At 50.9% G+C, this 17,059-nt stretch overlaps 1 protein-coding gene across 2 annotated transcripts in view; it reads right to left on the bottom strand.

Moving 5' to 3' along the window:
• The window catches only part of LOC140387671 (acrosin-like), a 73,605-nt gene that overhangs the window by 21,133 nt on the left and 35,413 nt on the right, over nucleotides 1–17,059 (bottom strand). The window lies entirely within an intron of this gene.

Below are 17,059 nucleotides of genomic sequence, written 5' to 3'. Positions count from 1 at the left end.
AGATTCTGCACTGTCAGAGATGCTGCACTGTCAGAGATGTTGCACTGTCAGAGATACTGCACTGTCAGAGATGCTGCACTTTCAAAGCTGCTGCACTGTCAGAGATGCTGCACTGTCAGAAATGCTGAACTGTCAGAGGTCCTGCACTGTCAGAGCTGCTGCACCGTCAGAGATGCTGCACTGTCAGAGATTCTGCACTGTCAGAGATACTGCACTGTCAGAGATGTTGCACTGTCAGAGATCTTGCACTGTCAGAGATACTGCACTGTCAGAGATACTGCACTGTCAGAGATGCTGCACTGTCAGAGATGCTGCACTGTCAGAGATGTTGCACTGTCAGAGATACTGCGCTGTCAGAGATGTTGCACTGTCAGAGATGCTGCACTGTCAGAGATACTGCACTGTCAGAGATGTTGCACTGTCAGAGATGTTGCACTGTCAGAGATACTGCACTGTCAGAGATGTTGCACTGTCAGAGATGCTGCACTGTCAGAGCTGCTGCACATTCAAAGCTGCTGCACTGTCAGAGATGTTGCACTGTCAGAGATGTTGCACTGTCAGAGATACTGCACTGTCAGAGATGTTGCACTGTCAGAGATGCTGCACTGTCAGAGATGCTGCACTGTCAGAGATGTTGCACTGTCAGAGATACTGCACTGTCAGAGATGTTGCACTGTCAGAGATGCTGCACTGTCAGAGATACTGCACTGTCAGAGATGTTGCACTGTCAGAGATGTTGCACTGTCAAGATGCTACACTGTCAGAGCTGCTGCACTGTCAGAGATGTTGCACTGTCAGAGATGTTGCACTGTCAGAGAAGCGGCACTGTCAGAAATGCTGCACTGTCAGAGGTCCTGCCCTGTCGGAGATGCTGCACTGTCAGAGATGCTGCACTGTCAGAGATGCTGCACTGTCAGAGATGCTGCACTGTCAGAGATACTGCATTGTCAGAAATGCTGCACTGTCAGAGGGCCTGCCCTGTCGGAGATGCTGCACTGTCAGAGATGCTGCACTGTCAGAGATACTGCATTGTCAATGATGCTGCATTGTCAGAGATACTGCACTGTCAGAGATGCTGCACTGTCAGAGATGCTGCACTGTCTGCAGTGTCAGAGATGCTGCACTGTCAGAGGTCCTGCACTGTCGGAGATGCTGCACTGTCAGAGATGCTGCACTGTCAGAGGTCCTGCACTGTCGGAGATGCTGCACTGTCAGAGGTCCTGCACTGTCAGAGATACTGCACTGTCAGAGATACTGCACTGTCAGAGATGCTGCACTGTCAGAGATGCTGCACTGTCAGAGATGCTGCACTGTCAGAGGTCCTGCACTGTCGGAGATGCTGCACTGTCAGAGGTCCTGCACTGTCAGAGATACTGCACTGTCAGAGATACTGCACTGTCAGAGATGCTGCAGTGTGAGAGATACTGCACTGTCAGAGATGCTGCAGTGTCAGAGATACTGCACTGTCAGAGATGCTGCAGTGTGAGAGATACTGCACTGTCAGAGATGCTGCACTGTCAGAGATGCTGCACTGTCAGAGATGCTGCACTGTCAGAGATACTGCACTGTCAGAGATGCTGCACTGTCAGAGGTGCTGCACTGTCAGACGTGCTGCACTGTCAGAGATGCTGCACTGTCAGAGATACTGCACTGTCAGAGATGCTGCACTGTCAGAGTTTTTTGTTTCAGTTTAAATTTAGTGGACCCAATTATATATTTTTTCCATTTATGGGGCAATTTAGCATGACCACTGAACCTAATGTGCACGTCTTTGGGTTGTGGGAGTGAAACCCACGTAAACACAGGGAGAATGTGCAAGATCCACAGGGAGAGTGACCCAGGACCGGGATCCGAACCCGGGTCCTCAACGACTTAGCCCCAGTGTTAATCACTGCTGGCACCATGATACCCCTGCACTATCAGAGATACTGCACTGTCAGAGATACTGCACTGTCAGAGATACTGCACTGTCAGAGATACTGCACTGTCAGAGATGCTGCACTGTCAGAGATACTGCACTGTCAGAGATACTGCACTGTCAGAGATACTGCACTGTCAGAGATGCTGCACTGTCAGAGATACTGCACTGTCAGAGATGCTGCACTGTCAGAGATACTGCACTGTCAGAGATACTGCAGTCAGAGATGCTGCACTGTCAGAGGTCCTGCACTGTCGGAGATGCTGCACTGTCAGAGGTCCTGCACTGTCAGAGATACTGCACTGTCAGAGATACTGCACTGTCAGAGATGCTGCAGATTGAGAGATACTGCACTGTCAGAGATACTGCACTGTCAGAGATACTGCACTGTCGGAGATGCTGCAGTGTCAGAGATGCTGCATTGTCAGAGATGCTGCACTGTCAGAGATGCTGCAGTGTCAGAGATGCTGCACTGTCAGAGGTCCTGCACTGTCAGAGATGCTGCATTGTCAGAGATGCTGCACTGTCAGAGATGCTGCAGTGTCAGAGATGCTGCACTGTCAGAGGTCCTGCACTGTCGGAGATGCTGCACTGTCAGAGATGCTGCACTGTCAGAGATACTGCACTGTCAGAGATGCTGCACTGTCAGAGATACTGCACTGTCAGAGATACTGCACTGTCAGAGATGCTGCAGTGTCAGAGATACTGCACTGTCAGAGATACTGCACTGTCAGAGATACTGCACTGACAGAGATGCAGCACTGTCAGAGATGCTGCACAATCAGAGGTCCTGCACTGTCGGAGATGCTGCACGGTCAGAGATGCTGCACTGTCAGAGGTCCTGCACTTTCGGAGATGCTGCACTGTCAGAGATGCTGCACTGTCAGAGGTCCTGCACTGTCAGAGATACTGCACTGTCAGAGATACTGCACTGTCATAGATGCTGCACTGTCAGAGATGCTGCACTGTCTGAGATGCTGCACTGTCAGAGATACTGCACTGTCAGACGTACTGCACTGACAGAGGTGCTGCATTGTCAGAGATACTGCACTGTCAGAGCTGTTGCACTGTCAGAGATACTGCACTGTCAGAGGTACTGCACTGTTAGAGATGCTGCACTGTCAGAGGTACTGCACTGTCAGAACTGCTGCACTGTCAGAGATACTGCACTGTCAGAGATGCTGCACTGTCGGAGGTGCTGCACTGTAAGAGATGCTGCACTGTCAGAGATGCTGCACTGTCAGAGATGTTGCACTGTCAGAGATGCTGCACTGTCAGAAATACTGCACTGTCAGAGATGCTGCACTTTCGGAGATGCTGCACTGTCAGAGATACTGCACTGTCAGAGATACTGCACTGTCAGAGGTGCTGCACTGTCAGAGATGCTGCACTGTCAGAGATAGTGCACTGTCTGAGCTGCTGCACTGTCAGAGATGCTGCACTGTCAGAGATGCTGCACTGTCAGAGATACTGCACTGTCAGAGCTGCTGCACTGTCAGAGCTGCGGCACTGTCAGAGATGCTGCACTGTCAGAGATACTGCACTGTCAGAGATACTGCACTGTCAGAGGTGCTGCACAGTCAGAGGTCCTGCACTGTCAGAGATACTGCACTGTTAGAAATGCGGCACTTTTAAGGTACTGCACTGTCAGAGATGCTGCACTGTCAGAGATGCTGCACTGTCAGAGATACTGCACTGTCAGAGATACTGCACTGTCAGAGATACTGCACTGTCGGAGATGCTGCAGTGTCAGAGATACTGCACTGTCAATGATGCTGCACTGTCAGAGATGCTGCATTGTCAATGATGCTGCATTGTCAGAGATACTGCACTGTCAGAGATGTTGCACTGTCGGAGATACTGCAGTGTCAAAGATATTGCACTGTCAGAGATACTGCACTGTCAGAGATGCTGCACTGTCAGAGATGCTGCACTGTCAGAGGTGCTGCACTGTCAGACGTGCTGCACTGTCAGAGATGCTGCACTGTCAGAGATGCTGCACTGTCAGAGATACTGCACTGTCAGAGATGCTGCACTGTCAGAGTTTTTTGTTTCAGTTTAAATTTAGTGGACCCAATTATATATTTTTTCCATTTATGGGGCAATTTAGCATGACCACTGAACCTAATGTGCACGTCTTTGGGTTGTGGGAGTGAAACCCACGTAAACACAGGGAGAATGTGCAAGATCCACAGGGAGAGTGACCCAGGACCGGGATCCGAACCCGGGTGCTCAATGACTTAGCCCCAGTGCTAATCACTGCTGGCACCATGACACCCCTGCACTATCAGAGATACTGCACTGTCAGAGATACTGCACTGTCAGAGATACTGCACTGTCAGAGATGCTGCAGATTGAGAGATACTGCACTGTCAGAGATACTGCACTGTCAGAGATACTGCACTGTCGGAGATGCTGCACTGTCAGAGATGCTGCACTGTCAGAGATACTGCACTGTCAGAGATGCTGCACTGTCAGAGATACTGCACTGTCAGAGATACTGCACTGTCAGAGATGCTGCAGTGTCAGAGATACTGCACTGTCAGAGATACTGCACTGTCAGAGATACTGCACTGTCGGAGATGCTGCACTGTCAGAGATGCTGCACTGTCAGAGATACTGCACTGTCAGAGATGCTGCACTGTCAGAGATACTGCACTGTCAGAGATACTGCACTGTCAGAGATGCTGCAGTGTCAGAGATACTGCACTGTCAGAGATACTGCACTGTCAGAGATACTGCACTGTCAGAAATGCTGCACTGTCAGAGATACTGCACTGTCGGAGATGCTGCACTGACAGAGATGCAGCACTGTCGGAGATGTTGCACTGTCAGAGATACTGCACTGTCAGAGATACTGCACTGTCAGAAATGCTGCACTGTCAGAGATACTGCACTGTCGGAGATGCTGCACTGACAGAGATGCAGCACTGTCGGAGATGCTGCACTTTCGGAGATGCTGCACTGTCTGAGATGCTGCACTGTCAGAGATGCTACACTGTCAGAGGTCCTGCACTGTCAGAGATACTGCACTGTCAGAGATACTGCACTGTCAGAGATACTGCACTGTCAGAGATGCTGCACTGTCAAGATGCTACACTGTCAGAGCTGCTGCACTGTCGGAGATGCTGCACTGTCTGAGATGCTGCACTGTCAGAGATACTGCACTGTCAGACGTACTGCACTGACAGAGGTGCTGCATTGTCAGAGATACTGCACTGTCAGAGCTGCTGCACTGTCAGAGATACTGCACTGTCAGAGGTACTGCACTGTCAGAGATGCTGCACTGTCAGAGGTACTGCACTGTCAGAACTGCTGCACTGTCAGAGATACTGCACTGTCAGAGATGCTGCACTGTCGGAGGTGCTGCACTGTCAGAGATGCTGCACTGTCAGAGATGCTGCACTGTCAGAGATGTTGCACTGTCAGAGATGCTGCACTGTCAGAAATACTGCACTGTCAGAGATGCTGCACTTTCGGAGATGCTGCACTGTCAGAGATACTGCACTGTCAGAGATACTGCACTGTCAGAGGTGCTGCACTGTCAGAGATGCTGCACTGTCAGAGATAGTGCACTGTCAGAGCTGCTGCACTGTCAGAGATGCTGCACTGTCAGAGATGCTGCACTGTCAGAGATACTGCACTGTCAGAGCTGCTGCACTGTCAGAGCTGCGGCACTGTCAGAGATGCTGCACGGTCAGAGATACTGCACTGTCAGAGATACTGCACTGTCAGAGGTACTGCTCTGTCGGAGGTGCTGCACAGTCAGAGGTCCTGCACTGTCAGAGATACTGCACTGTTAGAAATGCTGCACTGTTAAGGTACTGCACTGTCAGAGATGCTGCACTGTCAGAGATGCTGCACTGTCAGAGGTCCTGCACTGTCAGAGATACTGCACTGTCAGAGATGCTGCACTGTCACAGATGCTGCACTGTCAGAGGAGCTGCACTGTCAGAGATGCTGCACTGTCAGAGATAGTGCACTGTCAGAGATGCTGCACTGTCAGAGATACTGCACTGTCAGAGGTACTGCACTGTCGGAGGTGCTGCACGGTCAGAGGTCCTGCACTGTCAGAGATACTGCACTGTTAGAAATGCTGCACTGTTAAGGTACTGCACTGTCAGAGATGCTGCACTGTCAGAGATGCTGCACTGTCAGAGTTCCTGCACTATCAGAGATACTGCACTGTCAGAGATGCTGCACTGTAAGAGATGCTGCACTGTCAGAACTGCTGCACTGTCAGAGAAGCTGCTCTGTCAGAACTGCTGCACTGTCAGAGATACTGCACTGTCAGAGCTGCTGCACTGTCAGAGATACTACACTGTCAGAGGTACTGCACTGTCGGAGGTGCTGCACGGTCAGAGGTCCTGCACTGTCAGAGATACTGCACTGTTAGAAATGCTGCACTGTTAAGGTACTGCACTGTCAGAGATGCTGCACTGTCAGAGATGCTGCACTGTCAGAGGTCCTGCACTGTCAGAGATACTGCACTGTCAGAGATGCTGCACTGTCAGAGATGCTGCACTGTCAGAGGTGCTGCACTGTCAGAGATGCTGCACTGTCAGAGATACTGCACTGTCAGAGCTGCTGCACTGTCAGAGGTGCTGCACTGTCAGAGATGCTGCACTGTCAGAGACACTGCACTGTCAGAGATGCTGCACTGTCAGAGATGCTGCACTGTCAGAGCTGCTGCACTGTCAGAGCTGCGGCACTGTCAGAGATGCTGCACTGTCAGAGATACTGCACTGTCAGAGCTGCTGCACTGTCAGAGATACTGCACTGTCAGAGGTACTGCTCTGTCGGAGGTAATGCACGGTCAGAGGTCCTGCACTGCAGAGATACTGCACTGTTAGAAATGCTGCACTGTTAAGGTACTGCACTGTCAGAGATGCTGCACTGTCAGAGATGCTGCACTGTCAGAGGTCCTGCACTGTCAGAGATACTGCACTGTCAGAGATGCTGCACTGTTAGAGATGCTGCACTGTCAGAGGTGCTGCACTGTCAGAGATGCTGCACTGTCAGAGATACTGCACTGTCAGAGCTGCTGCACTGTCAGAGATACAGCACTGTCAGAGGTACTGCACTGTCGTAGGTGCTGCACGGTCAGAGGTCCTGCACTGTCAGAGATACTGCACTGTTAGAAATGCTGCACTGTTAAGGTACTGCACTGTCAGAGATGCTGCACTGTCAGAGATGCTGCACTGTCAGAGGTCCTGCACTGTCAGAGATACTGCACTGTCAGAGATGCTGCACTTTCAGAGATGCTGCACTGTCAGAACTGCTGCACTGTCAGAGAAGCTGCACTGTCAGAACTGCTGCACTGTCAGAGATACTGCACTGTCAGTGCTGCTGCACTGTCAGAGATACTGCACTGTCAGAGGTACTGCACTGTCGGAGGTGCTGCACGGTCAGAGGTCCTGCACTGTCAGAGATACTGCACTGTTAGAAATGCTGCACTGTTAAGGTACTGCACTGTCAGAGATGCTGCACTGTCAGAGGTGCTGCAGTGTCAGAGATACTGCACTGTCAGAGATACTGCACTGTCAGAGGTACTGCAATGTCGGAGGTGCTGCACGGTCAGAGGTCCTGCACTGTCAGAGATACTGCACTGTTAGAAATGCTGCACTGTTAAGGTACTGCACTGTCAGAGATGCTGCACTGTCAGAGATGCTGCACTGTCAGAGCTGCTGCACTGTCAGAGATACTGCACTGTCAGAGGTACTGCAATGTCGGAGGTGCTGCACGGTCAGAGGTCCTGCACTGTCAGAGATACTGCACTGTTAGAAATGCTGCACTGTTAAGGTACTGCACTGTCAGAGATGCTGCACTGTCAGAGATGCTGCACTGTCAGAGGTCCTGCACTGTCAGAGATACTGCACTGTCAGAGATGCTGCACTGTCAGAGATGCTGCACTGTCAGAACTGCTGCACTGTCAGAGAAGCTGCACTGTCAGAACTGCTGCACTGTCAGAGATACTGCACTGTCAGAGTTACTGCAATGTCGGAGATGTTGCACTGTCAGAACTGCCGCACTGTCAGAGATGCTGCACTGTCAGAACTGCTGCACTGTCAGAGTTACTGCACTGTCAGAGATGCTGCACTGTCAGAGATGCTGCATTGTCAGAGATGCTGCACTGTCACAACTGCTGCACTGTCAGAGATACTGCACTGTCAGAGTTACTGCACTGTCAGAGATGCTGCACTGTCAGAACTGCTGCACTGTCAGAGATGCTGCATTGTCAGAGTTACTACACTGTCAGAGATGCTGCACTGTCAGAACTGCTACACTGTCAGAGATACTGCACTGTCAGAGTTACTGCACTGTCGGAGATGTTGCACTGTCAGAACTTCTGCACTGTCAGAGATGCTGCACTGTCAGAACTTCTGCATTGTCCGAGATACTGCACTGTCAGAGTTACTGCATGTCAGAGATGCTGCACTGTCAGAGATGCTGCATTGTCAGAGATGCTGCCCTGTCAGAACTGCTGCACTGTCAGAGATACTGCACTGTCAGAGTTACTGCACTGTCAGAACTGCTGCACTGTCAGAGATACTGCACTGTCAGAGATGCTGCACTGTCAGAACTGCTGCACTGTCAGAGAAGCTGCACTGTCAGAACTGCTGCACTGTCAGAGATACTGCACTGTCAGAGCTGCTGCACTGTCAGAGATACTACACTGTCAGAGGTACTGCACTGTCGGAGGTGCTGCACGGTCAGAGGTCCTGCACTGTCAGAGATACTGCACTGTCAGAGCTGCTGCACTGTTAAGGTACTGCACTGTCAGAGATGCTGCACTGTCAGAGATGCTGCACTGTCAGAGGTCCTGCACTGTCAGAGATACTGCACTGTCAGAGATGCTGCACTGTCAGAGATGCTGCAGTGTCAGAGGTGCTGCACTGTCAGAGATGCTGCACTGTCAGAGATGTTGCACTGTCAGAGCTGCTGCACTGTCAGAGATGCTGCACTGTCAGAGATACTGCACTGTCAGAGCTGCGGCACTGTCAGAGATGCTGCACTGTCAGAGATACTGCACTGTCAGAGCTGATGCACTGTCAGAGATACTGCACTGTCAGAGGTACTGCTAATTCGGAGGTGCTGAACGGTCAGAGGTCCTGCACTGCAGAGATACTGCACTGTTAGAAATGCTGCACTGTTAAGGTACTGCACTGTCAGAGATGCTGCACTGTCAGAGATGCTGCACTGTCAGAGGTCCTGCACTGTCAGAGATACTGCACTGTCAGAGATGTTGCACTGTCAGAGCTGCTGCACTGTCAGAGATGCTGCACTGTCAGAGGTGCAGCACTGTCAGAGATGCTGCACTGTCAGAGATACTGCACTGTCAGAGCTGCTGCACTGTCAGAGATACTGCACTGTCAGAGGTACTGCACTGTCGGAGGTGCTGCACGGTCAGAGGTCCTGCACTGTCAGAGATACTGCACTGTTAGAAATGCTGCACTGTTAAGGTATTGCACTGTCAGAGATGCTGCACTGTCAGAGATGCTGCACTGTCAGAGGTCCTGCACTGTCAGAGATACTGCACTGTCAGAGATGCTGCACTGTCAGAGATGCTGCACTGTCAGAACTGCTGCACTGTCAGAGAAGCTGCACTGTCAGAACTGCTGCACTGTCAGAGATACTGCACTGTCAGAGTTACTGCAATGTCGGAGATGTTGCACTGTCAGAACTGCCGCACTGTCAGAGATGCTGCACTGTCAGAACTGCTGCACTGTCAGAGTTACTGCACTGTCAGAGATGCTGCACTGTCAGAGATGCTGCATTGTCAGAGATGCACTGTCACAACTGCTGCACTGTTAGAGATACTGCACTGTCAGAGTTACTGCACTGTCAGAGATGCTGCACTGTCAGAACTGCTGCACTGTCAGAGATACTGCACTGTCAGAGTTACTGCACTGTCGGAGATGTTGCACTGTCGGAACTTCTGCACTGTCAGAGATGCTGCACTGTCAGAACTGCTGCATTGTCCGAGATACTGCACTGTCAGAGTTACTGCATGTCAGAGATGCTGCACTGTCAGAGATGCTGCATTGTCAGAGATGCTGCACTGTCAGAACTGCTGCACTGTCAGAGATACTGCACTGTCAGAGTTACTGCACTGTCAGAACTGCTGCACTGTCAGTGATACTGCACTGTCAGAGATGCTGCACTGTGAGAACTGCTGCAATGTCAGAGATACTGCACTGTCAGAGATGCTGCACTGTCAGAACTTCTGCACTGTCAGAGATACTGCACTGTCAGAGATGCTGCAGTGTCAGAGATACTGCACTGTCAATGATGCTGCACTGTCAGAGATGCTGCATTGTCAATGATGCTGCATTGTCAGAGATACTGCACTGTCAGAGATGTTTCACTGTCGGAAATACTGCAGTGTCAAAGATATTGCACTGTCAGAGATACTGCACTGTCAGAGATGCTGCACTGTCAGAGATGCTGCACTGTCACAGATACTGCAGTGTCAGAGATGCTGCACTGTCAGAGGTCCTGCACTGTCGGAGATGCTGCATTGTCAGAGATACTGCAGTGTCAGAGATGCTGCACTGTCAGAGGTCCTGCACTGTCAGAGATACTGCACTGTCAGAGATGCTGCACTGTCAGAGGTCCTGCACTGTCGGAGATGCTGCACTGTCAGAGGTCCTGCACTGTCAGAGATACTGCACTGTCAGAGATACTGCACTGTCAGAGATGCTGCAGTGTGAGAGATACTGAACTGTCGGAGATACTGCACTGTCGGAGATACTGCAGTGTCAAAGATATTGCACTGTCAGAGATACTGCACTGTCAGAGATGCTGCACTGTCAGAGGTACTGCACTGTCAGACGTGCTGCACTGTCAGAGATGCTGCACTGTCAGAGATGCTGCACTGTCAGAGATACTGCACTGTCAGAGATGCTGCACTGTCAGAGTTTTTTGTTTCAGTTTAAATTTAGTGGACCCAATTATATATTTTTTCCATTTATGGGGCAATTTAGCATGACCACTGAACCTAATGTGCACGTCTTTGGGTTGTGGGAGTGAAACCCACGTAAACACAGGGAGAATGTGCAAGATCCACAGGGAGAGTGACCCAGGACCGGGATCCGAACCCGGGTCCTCAACGACTTAGCCCCAGTGCTATCACTGCTGGCACCATGATACCCCTGCACTATCAGAGATACTGCACTGTCAGAGATGCTGCACTGTCAGAGATGCTGCACTGTCAGAGGTCCTGCACTGTCGGAGATGCTGCACTGTCAGAGGTCCTGCACTGTCAGAGATACTGCACTGTCAGAGATATTGCACTGTCAGAGATCCTGCAGTGTGAGAGATGCTGCACTGTCAGAGATACTGCACTGTCGGAGATGCTGCAGTGTCAGAGATACTGCACTGTCAATGATGCTGCATTGTCAGAGATACTGCACTGTCAGAGATGTTGCACTGTCGGAGATACTGCAGTGTCAAAGATATTGCACTGTCAGAGATACTGCACTGTCAGAGATGCTGCACTGTCAGAGGTGCAGCACTGTCAGAGATACTGCACTGTCAGAGTTACTGCACTGTCAATGATGCTGCATTGTCAGAGATTCTGCACTGTCAGAGATGTTGCACTGTCGGAGATACTGCAGTGTCAAAGATATTGCACTGTCAGAGATACTGCACTGTCAGAGATGCTGCACTGTCAGAGGTGCAGCACTGTCAGACGTGCTGCACTGTCAGAGATACTGCACTGTCAGAGATGCTGCACTGTCAGAGGTGCTGCACTGTCACAGATGCTGCACTGTCAGAGGTGCTGCACTGTCAGACGTGCTGCACTGTCAGAGATGCTGCACTGTCAGACGTGCTGCACTGTCAGAGATACTGCACTGTCAGAGATACTGCACTGTCAGAGATGCTGCACTGTCAGAGATGCTGCACTGTCAGAGATACTGCACTGTCAGAGATGCTGCACTGTCAGAGGTGCTGCACTGTCAGAGATGCTGCACTGTCAGAGATGCTGCACTGTCAGAGATACTGCACTGTCAGAGATGCTGCACTGTCAGGGGTGCTGCACTGTCAGAGATGCTGCACTGTCAGAGATACTGCACTGTCAGAGATGCTGCACTGTCAGAGTTTTTTGTTTCAGTTTAAATTTACTCGACCCAATTATATATTTTTTCCATTTATGGGGCAATTTAGCATGACCACTGAACCTAATGTGCACGTCTTTGGGTTGTGGGAGTGAAACCCACGTAAACACAGGGAGAATGTGCAAGATCCACAGGGAGAGTGACCCAGGACCGGGATCCGAACCCGGGTCCTCAACGACTTAGGCCCAGTGCTAATCACTGCTGGCACCATGACACCCCTGCACTATCAGAGATACTGCACTGTCAGAGATACTGCACTGTCAGAGATACTGCACTGTCAGAGATGCTGCAGATTGAGAGATACTGCACTGTCGGAGATGCTGCAGTGTCAGAGATACTGCACTGTCAGAGATACTGCACTGTCAGAGATACTGCACTGTCGGAGATGCTGCAGTGTCAGAGATACTGCACTGTCAGAGATACTGCACTGTCAGAGATGCTGCAGTGTCAGAGATACTGCACTGTCAGAGATACTGCACTGTCAGAGATACTGCACTGTCAGAGATGCTGCAGTGTCAGAGATACTGCACTGTCGGAGATGCTGCACTGACAGAGATGCAGCACTGTCGGAGATGCTGCAGTGTCAGAGATGCTGCAGTGTCACAGATGCTGCACTGTCAGAGGTCCTGCACTGTCGGAGATGCTGCACGGTCAGAGATGCTGCACTGTCAGAGGTCCTGCACTTTCGGAGATGCTGCACTGTCAGAGATGCTACACTGTCAGAGGTCCTGCACTGTCAGAGATACTGCATTGTCAGAGATACTGCACTGTCATAGATGCTGCACTGTCAGAGATACTGCACTGTCAGAGATGCTGCACTGTCAAGATGCTACACTGTCAGAGCTGCTGCACTGTCGGAGATGCTGCACTATCTGAGATGCTGCACTGTCAGAGATACTGCACTGTCAGACGTACTGCACTGACAGAGGTGCTGCGTTGTCAGAGATACCGCACTGTCAGAGCTGCTGCACTGTCAGAGATACTGCACTGTCAGAGGTACTGCACTGTCAGAGATGCTGCACTGTCAGAGGTACTGCACTGTCAGAACTGCTGCACTGTCAGAGATGCTGCACTGTCAGAGATGCTGCACTGTCAGAGATGTTGCACTGTCAGAGATGCTGCACTGTCAGAGATACTGCACTGTCAGAGATGCTGCACTTTCGGAGATGCTGCACTGTCAGAGATACTGCACTGTCAGAGATGCTGCACTGTCAGAGATGCTGCACTGTCAGAGATACTGCACTGTCAGAGATACTGCACTGTCAGAGATGCTGCACTGTCAGAGGTCCTGCACTGTCGGAGATGCTGCACTGTCAGAGGTCCTGCACTGTCAGAGATACTGCACTGTCAGAGATACTGCACTGTCAGAGATCCTGCAGTGTGAGAGATACTGCACTGTCAGAGATACTGCACTGTCGGAGATGCTGCAGTGTCAGAGATACTGCACTGTCAGAGATGTTGCACTGTCGGAGATACTGCAGTGTCAAAGATATTGCACTGTCAGAGATACTGCACTGTCAGAGATGCTGCACTGTCAGAGATGCTGTACTGTCAGAGGTGCTGCACTGTCAGACGTGCTGCACTGTCAGAGATACTGCACTGTCAGAGATGCTGCACTGTCAGAGGTGCTGCACTGTCAGAGGTGCTGCACTGTCAGAGATGCTGCACTGTCAGAGTTTTTTGTTTCAGTTTAAATTTAGTGGACCCAATTATATATTTTTTCCATTTATGGGGCAATTTAGCATGACCACTGAACCTAATGTGCACGTCTTTGGGTTGTGGGAGTGAAACCCACGTAAACACAGGGAGAATGTGCAAGATCCACAGGGAGAGTGACCCAGGACCGGGATCCGAACCCGGGTCCTCAACGACTTAGCCCCAGTGCTAATCACTGCTGGCACCATGACACCCCTGCACCATCAGAGATACTGCACTGTCAGAGATACTGCACTGTCAGAGATGCTGCACTGTCAGAGGTCCTGCACTGTCGGAGATGCTGCACTGTCAGAGGTCCTGCACTGTCAGAGATACTGCACTGTCAGAGATACTGCACTGTCAGAGATACTGCACTGTCAGAGATGCTGCAGATTGAGAGATACTGCACTGTCAGAGATACTGCACTGTCAGAGATACTGCACTGTCAGAGATACTGCACTGTCAGAGATACTGCACTGTCGGAGATGCTGCAGTGTCAGAGATACTGCACTGTCAGAGATACTGCACTGTCAGAGATACTGCACTGTCGGAGATGCTGCAGTGTCAGAGATACTGCACTGTCAGAGGTCCTGCACTGTCGGAGATGCTGCACTGTCAGAGATGCTGCACTGTCAGAGATACTGCACTGTCAGAGATACTGCACTGTCGGAGATGCTGCACTGTCAGAGATGCTGCACTGTCAGAGATACTGCACTGTCAGAGATGCTGCACTGTCAGAGATACTGCACTGTCAGAGATACTGCACTGTCAGAGATGCTGCAGTGTCAGAGATACTGCACTGTCAGAGATACTGCACTGTCAGAGATGCTGCAGTGTCAGAGATACTGCACTGTCAGAGATACTGCACTGTCGGAGATGCTGCACTGACAGAGATGCAGCACTGTCAGAGATGCTGCACTGTCAGAGGTCCTGCACTGTCGGAGATGCTGCACGGTCAGAGATGCTGCACTGTCAGAGGTCCTGCGCTTTCGGAGATGCTGCACTGTCAGAGATGCTACACTGTCAGAGGTCCTGCACTGTCAGAGATACTGCACTGTCAGAGATACTGCACTGTCATAGATGCTGCACTGTCAGAGATACTGCACTGTCAGAGATGCTGCACTGTCAAGATGCTACACTGTCAGACCTGCTGCACTGTCGGAGATGCTGCACTGTCTGAGATGCTGCACTGTCAGAGATACTGCACTGTCAGACGTACTGCACTGACAGAGGTGCTGCGTTATCAGAGATACCGCACGGTCAGAGATGCTGCACTGTCAGAGCTGCTGCACTGTCAGAGATACTGCACTGTCAGAGGTACTGCACTGTCAGAGATGCTGCACTGTCAGAGGAACTGCACTGTCAGAACTGCTGCACTGTCAGAGATGCTGCACTGTCAGAGATGTTGCACTGTCTGAGATGCTGCACTGTCGGAGGTGCTGCACTGTCAGAAATGCTGCACTGTCAGAGATGTTGCACTGTCAGAGATGTTGCACTGTCAGAGATGCTGCACTGTCAGAGATACTGCACTGTCAGAGATGTTGCACTGTCAGAGATGCTGCACTGTCAGAGATGCTGCACTGTCAGAGATGTTGCACTGTCAGAGATGCTGCACTGTCAGAGATAATGCACTGTCAGAGATGCTGCACTTTCGGAGATGCTGCACTGTCAGAGATACTGCACTGTCAGAGGTGCTGCACTGTCAGAGATGCTGCACTGTCAGAGATAGTGCACTGTCAGAGCTGCTGCACTGTCAGAGATGCTGCACTGTCAGATATACTGCACTGTCGGAGATGCTGCAGTGTCAGAGATACTGCACTGTCAATGATGCTGCACTGTCAGAGATGCTGCATTGTCAATGATGCTGCATTGTCAGAGATACTGCACTGTCAGAGATACTGCACTGTCGGAGATGCTGCAGTGTCAGAGATACTGCACTGTCAATGATGCTGCACTGTCAGAGATGCGGCACTGTCAATGATGCTGCACTGTCAGAGATACTGCACTGTCAGAGATGTTGCACTGTCAGAGATGCTGCACTGTCAGAGATACTGCACTGTCAGAGATGCTGCACTTTCGGAGATGCTGCACTGTCAGAGATACTGCACTGTCAGAGATGCTGCACTGTCAGAGATGCTGCACTGTCAGAGATACTGCACTGTCAGAGATACTGCACTGTCAGAGATGCTGCACTGTCAGAGGTCCTGCACTGTCGGAGATGCTGCACTGTCAGAGGTCCTGCACTGTCAGAGATACTGCACTGTCAGAGATACTGCACTGTCAGAGATGCTGCAGTGTGAGAGATACTGCACTGTCAGAGATGTTGCACTGTCGGAGATACTGCAGTGTCAAAGATATTGCACTGTCAGAGATACTGCACTGTCAGAGATGCTGCACTGTCAGAGATGCTGCACTGTCAGAGGTGCTGCACTGTCAGACGTTCTGCACTGTCAGAGATACTGCACTGTCAGAGATGCTGCACTGTCAGAGGTGCTGCACTGTCAGAGGTGCTGCACTGTCAGAGATGCTGCACTGTCAGAGTTTTTTGTTTCAGTTTAAATTTAGTGGACCCAATTATATATTTTTTCCATTTATGGGGCAATTTAGCATGACCACTGAACCTAATGTGCACGTCTTTGGGTTGTGGGAGTGAAACCCACGTAAACACAGGGAGAATGTGCAAGATCCACAGGGAGAGTGACCCAGGACCGGGATCCGAACCCGGGTCCTCAACGACTTAGCCCCAGTGCTAATCACAGCTGGCACCATGACACCCCTGCACCATCAGAGATACTGCACTGTCAGAGATACTGCACTGTCAGAGATGCTGCACTGTCAGAGGTCCTGCACTGTCGGAGATGCTGCACTGTCAGAGGTCCTGCACTGTCAGAGATACTGCACTGTCAGAGATACAGCACTGTCAGAGATACTGCACTGTCAGAGATGCTGCAGATTGAGAGATACTGCACTGTCAGAGATACTGCACTGTCAGAGATACTGCACTGTCAGAGATACTGCACTGTCAGAGATACTGCAGTGTCAGAGATACTGCACTGTCAGAGATACTGCACTGTCAGAGGTCCTGCACTGTCGGAGATGCTGCACTGTCAGAGATGCTGCACTGTCAGAGATACTGCACTGTCAGAGATACTGCACTGTCGGAGATGCTGCACTGTCAGAGATGCTGCACTGTCAGAGATACTGCACTGTCAGAGATGCTGCACTGTCAGAGATACTGCACTGTCAGAGATACTGCACTGTCAGAGATGCTGCAGTGTCAGAGATACTGCACTGTCAGAGATACTGCACTGTCAGAGATGCTGCA

This window comes from Scyliorhinus torazame, chromosome 13 (assembly GCF_047496885.1).
Source record: "Scyliorhinus torazame isolate Kashiwa2021f chromosome 13, sScyTor2.1, whole genome shotgun sequence".
Taxonomy (NCBI): Eukaryota; Metazoa; Chordata; class Chondrichthyes; order Carcharhiniformes; family Scyliorhinidae; genus Scyliorhinus; species Scyliorhinus torazame.
Note: the sequence above shows the minus strand (reverse complement) of the source record. Positions and strands in the feature narration are given on the sequence as shown.